Here is a 9,428-nt window from a genome sequence, read left to right as displayed (position 1 = left end):
GCTCTCCTTTTAGGGGTTTTTGTTTTGTTTAGTTGCAGAAGGAGCTGCAGCAGCGCGGCGGAGAGCTTCAGTGATGCTGAACGCTACAAGTTCAAAAACTACGAAGACTTCAAGCAAAGACAGGAGCATTTTTAACCACCTCGCACGAGCAGCAGTCAGAGCTTCGCACAAAAACTCCGACCGCCTCCATCAGTCGCCCGTGGACAGAGTTGGAAAACTTCCCCTGTTGTTGTGTTGTTGAGGCCAGCCCTGGTATGCATTTGTAAATACAGTATTTCAGATATATGTAGTCTTATCATCTTTAAATCTGACCAGGACACTACAGCGGCAGAAGCAATACATAAAGAAGCTCATATTTTGTTTTTTACTATTATTCTTTTTTCGTAGGAATGGAACTAGTTTCAACTAATCCTACCAAGCCAACATGTAGTTATGTATCGAATAAAAGGCTATTTATCTTTTTTTTGTCTCTTTTTGATTATTACAGGTGTGTATGATGGTGTGCAAGACGACAAAGAGAGAGAGAGAAATGAACGGAAACAGAAAAAAGGAGAAGAAAGTGAGGAGAGACGAGAGAGACGAAGAATCAGAAGAACGAGAAGAGAAACAGAGAAAGAAAGAGATCAAAGTATGATTCAGGCAGCATGATTGGTGATTGCAGGTTTTTACTGTCGAGTTTGTAAGTTGCGTGATCGTTACCGTTGAATCCTTCTGCGTTTGCCACCGTTTCGAGTCTCTCAACTGCTTTTTTTTTTGTTTTTATAGTCTGTTTGTTCCTTATCGGTTTGAAACAAAGATCCACGACAGTCACTTGGTCATACAAGCATGTTCGTCGGAACAAGAAGTGCAGATTGGCTTTAAGTTTCTTTTTGTTTTTTTTCCTTTGCTTTTCTTCAAAAAAGGGTTCCAGACAGAGTGGCTACAATAATAATAATAATAATAATATAATAATAGCACTTGACTTCACTTCAGCACAGTAAAAAAAAGGAAAAAGGTCCAAAGGTGCTTTTTTTGTATTTTGTTTTTTTTAAATCTGATTTGATGTGAAGCGAAGTCCCCCCTCTTCCTCCCTCCTCTCCCTCCCACCTCTCCTCTCCTCTCCCTCCCACCTCTCCTCTCCTCTCAGCAGGGAAGTGGCGGGCGGAAGTCCAGTGCCGGTGAGATGAAGAAGTGATTGAAGTATTGCCAACTGGTCCATGTTTTTTTTTTCTTTTCTCCGTGTTTTTCCTTTTTTTTGTAGTGGTTCCACTCTGGTTCAGTACAAAAAGAGGAGACAGAGATGGGAAAAGAAAGACCAAAAAACAACAACAACAAAAAGGAAAACTGTTCACGCACACACTGCTGGCACTAGTTTTTTTTTTTGTTTGATTGTTTTTTTAAAAGTCCAACAAAAATGAAACAAAAACAAAAACTAAATGTAAAAGAGCCGAGAAAGAAAAAGTAAAAGAGGAGGATTTTGGGGGGGACGAGTTGCTCCCATTTTACAAAATGTAACAAAATTTTTCCCGCAAAATTTTACAAATCTGTAGCAATACAGGAAAAACAAACAAACAAACAAACAAACAAACATATATGTCCTATTTACAACGGCAAGAAGAAGAAGAACCCTTTTTTTTTTAAAGTGTAGTGAGAATGCAGCAGATCCCAGCTTTGGCACTCGGCGTATTTGTTCGTTTTTTTTTTTTTTTTTTTGTTGTTTGTTTGTTTGTTTTAAATCCACCCTGTCTGTCGCTCTGTCTGTACTGCTGCTGCAGGCACACATTCGGTGCTCCGGTTCCACTCCACGGCAACCCGGGTCACGCACAACACGGCCTCGGCCGTCCACCCGTCAGGGTCACGACCTCACGGGAGGCACGTGACCTCCTCCAGAGCGACTTAAAGGAGAAGTTCAGGGCTCTCGGTAAAGTGTCTCTTAATTGAGCAGGGTCGAACGTGCAACAGTGGTAATGTTCGGATTATTATCAGTCAGTTTGAGCTGCTATGGAAGATCATTAAGGATATGTGGGATACTCCGAACTCACGGAGCCAAATCCCACCTGGTCTTTCCGTATCGTTGCCATGACGAACCATCTGCACCGATATTACCAAGTAAACTAAAATGCATTGTTTGTGATGTTAATACAGGACATATCTACAGGTCTGTAAGAAAAAGGTTAACAATAAAATGGACCTATTTTGCTGTTCTCTGTCACAGTGGTGAATGTATGTATTAAACAGGGTCAAAGTTTCAGAGGAGTTCAGTGGTTGCTTAAATAATCCCTCGGCTCTGGCTGAAGACTGCTCTTAACACTCAGTTTCTTGTACATTGGGTCTGCATGACGTTATAGAGAAGACATAGAAGCCCTGCCCACCATCAAATCTCCCATGCACGAGGGGCAGCCAATCAGTAGAAAGTTGTCTTAAAGGGGAGGAGCCAGAGGATGGCACGAGGAGTCTGCACTGAATTCAAATATAAGATAAATAAGGATTACTGTGAACTGTGACTCATGCAAAGCTACTCTAGTAGAGTTCAAGAAAGAAATATAGAAATGAGAAAAAAGTAGTTTATAGTTTGTAACACCAGTGATGCACTTAAAGCTTGGAGTAAGTCACAGAATAGTACATTTATCTAGAGAAAAAAGCAGTTTTAGGAGGTTAAATTCATGTTCAGAGGGTGAGTTAGTGGTAACACGTCAAAGTGAAACCATAAGGAGGAATTGTAGTTTAATTCTTGGAGTGGAAAAGAGCTATTTGATGAATTTAATGGATAAAAAAAATTAATATGTCATCATTATAGCAAGTTTCAGGGTATGTTAAGGCTGAGGATGTCAGTGAGCCAATTAGTGTAATTTAAAGTTGGTTACAGTAAATATGAGTGTAAAAACTCTAAAAAAAAACAAACAAAACCAGCAAACACTACCAAGAGAATCAAGTAAAGCGGATCTCAGGCAGGTCTGATCAGCACTTACAGGCCAGAGGAAAAAAATCTGTGTATCTGATCTGACGGTGTAGTTTTAATTTCTAAAATTGCACAAAACCCCAAATATTCTCTGTACTCTGACTGAATCGTTTAGTGTTCCTTTAGCCAGTGAATCGTTCCCACTTCCCACGTACCAACCAGTCTCAGGAAAATGGAAAAAATACTCGTTCACTTCTCCATGAACAAAGCCTCGTGTGCCGTCACACTGACCAAAGCAGCTTTTAATACAGCACTGCTGACAACTACACACTCCAGCTGAAGAACAACAAAAGGAAGTAAATATAGAAAGTTTCTGCGGTGCTGAAGGACTCGGTCGGCTCATAATGCAGCGCTGAACACATGTAAAAGCTCTTTTTTCCGAGCTGGAAACTGGAGTTAAAGCCTCCAGCTGCAGCCTGGTGATTCATTAAGTATGTTTAACAATAATATAAAAAAAAATCCCCACTTTGAATGAAATATTCTGTTAACTTCCTCTGACTTGAAACTGATTTAGAGGAAAAATAAAGAGTTGCATAATAATGCAGACGGACGGCTCTGACAAGGACGAAGAGCGTGTGGAATAAATTTTGATATGCTGCATGAGTGAAATGCTAATTGTTCATTTAATTCACCCAAAGTGTGCACTGAGGAATTAATAAACTAATCCCACTGAGATTTATGTTTAAAGGGACGCTATTTTCTTACTTTTGAGACATGTTTGTTGTTTTGCTTCACTTAAATTTGCTTTGTTTCCAGACTCCTTTGTAGATTTATTCTCGTGGGAAGTTTAGAGGAAGTGATCCACTTCACCTCTTTGAGGAAAGGTTTGAATTTTTTCCTACTGAAGAAAAACTACATTTAAAGGATGCCTGTCACTCCTCCAGGTTCTAACTGCGATTGGTTACAGCGCTCTGGAGGACGTGTGCGCGAAGGTGTTTGTGCGCTGAGTCTCGTCTATGCACAAGCTCGCGCCGAAGGCTTGCTCCGCTGTTGTGTTATAATACTATTGTAAAACTCACACTGCTGTGAAAAATGAAAACAGCAATTTGAAATCCACTGTAAGGGGGGGAAATTTCAATTATCTTCACAGATCGTGACCCTGAATTTCTCCTTGCACTCTTCAGATTTCAATTTGGGTACAAACCACAATAAAGCCTGCCGCAGCGGCGGCTCTACTGTGTTTAAACTCGTCTTTTGTGTGAGCGAGTGCCACATCTACACAGCGGTCCCTTCAGGTCGCTGACGAGATTGGCTCCAGCCAGGAGGAGGATGTTGCGCGTGAGCCGAGATGCGACAATCAAGAGATTAAAACAAAAATCGGAAAAAAAAATTAAATGGAAAAAAAAAAAAAATCTGATAATCAAGAAACTCTTATTTGTTGCTCCATTCTTCATTTTCTCTCCTCTTGTATGTTTCCAGCAGCAGCGGCGGTGGCGGAGGCGATGGCAGCAAATCTTATTCGCACCTGAAATGGACAGATGAGAGTGGGGGTGGGAGGTGGGGGGGGGGGGACACAACACACACACACACATTAAAATCTGTCAAATGTTCCCGGCATAGGAGAAATGTCAGTTTCACAAGAACTCAGACGATTCCCAGCAAAAATGAAAACAAACCCAAACAAAAAGAGATGGGGGGGGGGGGGGGGGGGGGGGGGGGGGGGGGGGGGATTAAAAAGCAATTGCTGAGCCAGGAGTCGTGTTCCTGGTCGCCTGGTGCTGCTGGGAACTGGGACACTGTGAAATAACGGCGGCCAGACCTGAGCAGCCGGTGCGCGCGTCCTAATCTGTGTAAGAGGAAAACCGTGCTACAGTTGTGTTTTGTGTGGAGGCGATTAACGAGGCCCGCAGTCGCTGTGATTACAGAAACACCACAATGAACACACACACGCACACACTCTTTTTAATCGGAGGATTCAAGTAGTGGCCGGAAGCTCGTGAACAGCAGATGACCTGTAGGTAAACTCGGGACGCTCTGCAGTTCCTTCCTGCTTCCACAGGAATTCGGAAGGTGCTGCTAATTAAATACAATTGATTAACTGACCATCAGTAAGTGTGAGCACCTCCATAAATGCAGAGGTTTTGGCAGGCTGTAGGTGTGGAGCACTCAGGTGCCCTAATCTTCCATGGAATGGACTTCCCAGGCAAATTCATCCCAAGCACAGGCCGTGCAACACTAAGAGAAACCGCACCAAACCCAAGAGCCCCATCTCAGACTCTACAGCAGGGCTCTTCAACTCCAGGCCTCGAGGTCCGGTGTCCTGCAGGTTTTAGATGTGTCTCTGCTTCAACACACCTGAGTCAAATATAGAAGTCATTAGCAGGACTCTGGAGAACTTGACTGCATACTGAGGAGGTAATTCAGCCATTTGATTCAGGTGTGTTGGATCAGGGACACATCTAAAACCTGCAGGACACCGGACCTCGAGGCCTGGAGTTGAAGAGCCCTGCTCTACAGGCCTCAGTCAGCATGTTAAATGTTAAAGCTCATGACAGTACAATTAGAAAAAAACTGAACTATTATGGCTTGTTTTAAAGGGTTTCAAGAGAAAGCCTCTTCTCTCTGAAAGAACCTGGCAGCACAGCTTAGGTTTGCAAAGCTGCATCTGAACAAACCAACAAGACTTGTGGAACAATGTCCTTCGGACAGACGAGACCAAAGGGGAGACGTTTGTCCATAATGCAGAGCAGCATGTTTGGAGGAAACCAAACTCAGCAGATCAGCACAAACACCTCAGACCAGCTGCCAGCACAGAGGTGGAGGGATGAGGATTTGGGCACCTTGTAGTCACTGAATGGACCAGGAACTCCTCTGTGTACCAAAGTACTGAAAACCATTCAACTTATTGCTTTTAAAGATGGTTCCACAAGCTACTGAATCATGGTTGTTCTTAGTTTTTCACAGGACTGCATACATGCAAAGTTCCTACACCGTCAGATCAATGCGTCCTCTGCACGTTTGTGGAGAGTTTTAAGCAAAAACTGAGATGACATTAAACAACACTGCAGCATCCGTTTAAGCTCCTCTGAGCTCGACACCGGAAATTAATCAATAAGTTCCCAAATAGAAAAAAAATTGCTGGATTTCTTCTTCAGCTGGACAGGCTGCGAACAGCTGCTCCATCAGCTGTGCAATTACAACAGCTGACGAGCCGACAAAGCTTTATTACCCTCACACACGCAAACAGCAGAATACACACATTACTGAGTGTTACTGAAGCAGGCCTGAAGAGTCAGAGGCCCTTTGAGCTTCACCCGAAACATGATGCTTAAAAAAGACACCAGCTGACTACAAAAGGGAAAACAACCACAATAAAGAGACTAAAGGTGAGAACAGAGAGGAAAATACAGAGACACACAACAACTACAAACAGACATAAAACAACTGCAAAGACACCAAAAAGAAAGTCCGAAGTTAAGACACACTGTAAAACTGCTACACAACAAAGACAACTACAGAGGCACAAAAGCAACCACGAAAAAAACAAAAAAAATGACAAAGAAAATGAATAACTACAAAGACACAAGAAACAGCTGCAGAAGAGGTAAAACACAATCTCAGAGAATAAACAACAACAAAGACAGAAAAGCAGCTACAATGAGAACAATAAGCGCAAATTTTAAAAACAACCACAACATGTTGTGAAACACAAACTGTCTCTCAGTCCTTTTTAGAAGGATGGGGAGCTTTTACAGGACAAAACAAATGAATACACTGAACACCTGATTGTTGAGCGATAAAGAAACACCTCCGGGTTAATACCCCGGACAAATACATGCTGAGAGTCAGCGGTTTAGCTGTTGGCAGGACGCTGCCCTGTTTGAAGGCCGGCGTGTAACCTGGATCGGTTAATAACAGAAGTTTGGAATTAATTTTAGCAGGAAATTACAGATATTCTTCTGACCTGAAACGTTAACAAAGTTTCAGTTTCTGTGTGATGACATATCCTAATTAGGTTGTGTTTGTGTGACCGAAAAACAATGCTCCATGTGCCCCTGCACACACCACAGCTCAGGCTGTTTCCCTCACATATTTGAGGATGTTACAGTAAAACCCCACAATCGTGGCAGGATTCACGGAGCACACCCCGTGAATGCCAAAAAAATCCCAATAAACACGCTCCTGTCTTGCTCCTCACCTGACGCGGTGCCTCCACAGGGTGAGAAACTGTGGCCTCTTCAACTAAAAACTGCTGAGAACCGCTCGGTCGCAGCCCCAGACCCGGCCCTCGTCGATAATCCTTCACACAAAATTCAGGTCAGGTTGAAACAGACGTCGATGTTCTGCTGCGTGAATGTTTGAGATTAGTGGTGAGATCCCAGAGCTCAGAGAGCAAGAGGTCGAAATGGGACTTCCAGGGAGTCTTCTAGAAACAGCAGCCATGGTGGAAGCTGTCTTTAACGCGACGTCAACCAAACCAGGCGAGCAATTTTCATTTTATGGACCAGTTTTGAACTTTTTTGGTCACACCTCATATTAATAACAGCTGCACTAAAAGAAAGACAATGCGGAACAGGAGGTTGGAAAAATGCAATCAGGTTAAGGTTTTTGATTTTTGATTCACTGAACTCAAAATGAACAAAAACGTTCTGAACTTCATCTTTCATTGAAATTTATAAATTTTGAGGAGCCTTTGAAGAAGTTCTCGCAGTGCTTTCCAGTTTTAAAAACTGATTATCTTTCTGTCGTTTGAATGGACGTTACAGATGAGGCAACAATAGAAAATAATACCGGTTTGATTTAACATCAGGAGTGCCGGGAGCTTTGGGTGATTAGGCACCAAAATTTCTTTGCAACTTCAAATCAAGATATTTTAACTGGACAAAAAACTCTTCTTTTTTATTAAAACTGATGTTCTTTAAGATTGAGGTGACCTGGGAGCAACTCCGGGTGCCTCGCTGCTCTGTGTTTTACATCATAATGATGACAGTGAGGGAGAGGCTCTGCAGCATTTTGGCAATTAAGGCTTCATCTATAAGGTACGACTGTTGATAAGTTATTACAGGACGCCGCACTGCGCTCCGGTGATTAAATGAAGCTCCGAGCTGCTGTGATTAGTGAGACAGGACAATGGATGATGTGTGCGCACTCACACACACACACACACACACACACACACACACACACACACACACACAGATAAGATGGGGACATCAATTAGCGCTACTGCAGAAATTTGTTTTTACTTCATCAGTCGTTACCTAATATAATCTGGTTGATGCCATCGCTCTTTAGCACTCTTTATTAGTATCATCTTGCTCATGTGACCTTTAACCCCTCACCTAGTGTGTAAAAATCACACACAAAAATAAATAAATAAATAAAGCAAACGTATTAAAGAAAAGCAGCTTTAAATGAGCTGAATTTTTTGAGCTTGGAGTGTTGATTTAACTCGTGCTTTAGGATTTGTTCTCTCTATTCACTGAATTTGCCCCCTTGCTCCTCTCCATTTGTAAGACCTGTGAACACTTCTCGCTTCACTTCATCACCGTTATTCTTAAAATTCCCAGCAGATATTTCTCTTTCATCTACCGTTTACCTTGGCCTCCTCTCCAACAGACTAGCGTTAAGATTAATAACGGGAATGCGTATTTCATTTGTAGTTTGTTTTGCTTAATGGCTGACTAACTTTTTTATATTGATGACCTGTCAGTCTTTAATTAAGCTGAATCATTGCCGAATGATTTCTGACCAATAACAGGGAATTGTGTTTAAATATTGTCTGAGTTAATTTTTTTCTGCAGTTTCTCCTCTCAAGGTCTTAAAATTGTATTTTATTGACTGATGTGTGTTAAATTGTGCTTTTCTGTGTGTATTTTTTGTGGTTAGATTAATTACAGAATGTGAATTTTTTTCTTTTGCTGTGATATCGACCATTTTTCACTGGCTGCTGAGTTGTGGTCTGTTGTAAAACAGTACAAACATGCTTGTAATAGTTTATTCAGAGCAGCACCGAATCAATATTTTCATCTTAACAAAGGATTAAATGACTGTGTTTAATCTGAAAGCTGTCATTCAGAGTGATTTAGCAGCCCACTCTTGGCTTCTATTTACTCTCAAGAGCATTTCACTGTCTTTCAGCTTGAAGTTTTGGTTTTCTGGCTGACACATTAAGTGTTTTTTAGGACTGTTTGCAGCTCTGACAGGCACTACCTGCTCAGCATCGAACAACCGAGAGTCAAAAATGAGAGAAGAAGCAGTGAAGAAACGATGAACCAGCAGGTAAAGGGTTAACCCTTTAATACCGGACCAGTCGCTGGGGACAGAACGTACTTCAAATGTCCCGCCGTTTGCAGACTTCTGGCAGCAATTACCGTAGTAACCCTATGTTGGGTGCGAAGTGAAATTTCTCAGCTTTCAGAAACTGTTTGAATTTTTCTGATAAGACAAACAGTCACGTAATTACGGTAATCCAAATTATGTTTGATCAGAAGTCTCAGCGGTGATGTGCTCCGTGTTGACCAGCTGTTCACGGCAAGTAAGGACAGGT

At 42.0% G+C, this 9,428-nt stretch overlaps 1 protein-coding gene across 1 annotated transcript in view; it reads right to left on the bottom strand.

The window, feature by feature from the left end:
• Positions 1-4,318: 4,318 nt before the first annotated feature.
• Positions 4,319-9,428, bottom strand: part of LOC115788355 (zinc fingers and homeoboxes protein 2-like) — a 147,286-nt gene continuing 142,176 nt past the window's right edge. The window contains 1 exon segment of the mRNA XM_030741338.1: positions 4,319-4,403. The gene's annotated coding sequence lies outside the window, so the exon portion shown is untranslated.

This window comes from Archocentrus centrarchus, chromosome 11 (assembly GCF_007364275.1).
Source record: "Archocentrus centrarchus isolate MPI-CPG fArcCen1 chromosome 11, fArcCen1, whole genome shotgun sequence".
Classification (NCBI taxonomy): domain Eukaryota; kingdom Metazoa; phylum Chordata; class Actinopteri; order Cichliformes; family Cichlidae; genus Archocentrus; species Archocentrus centrarchus.
Note: the sequence above shows the minus strand (reverse complement) of the source record. Positions and strands in the feature narration are given on the sequence as shown.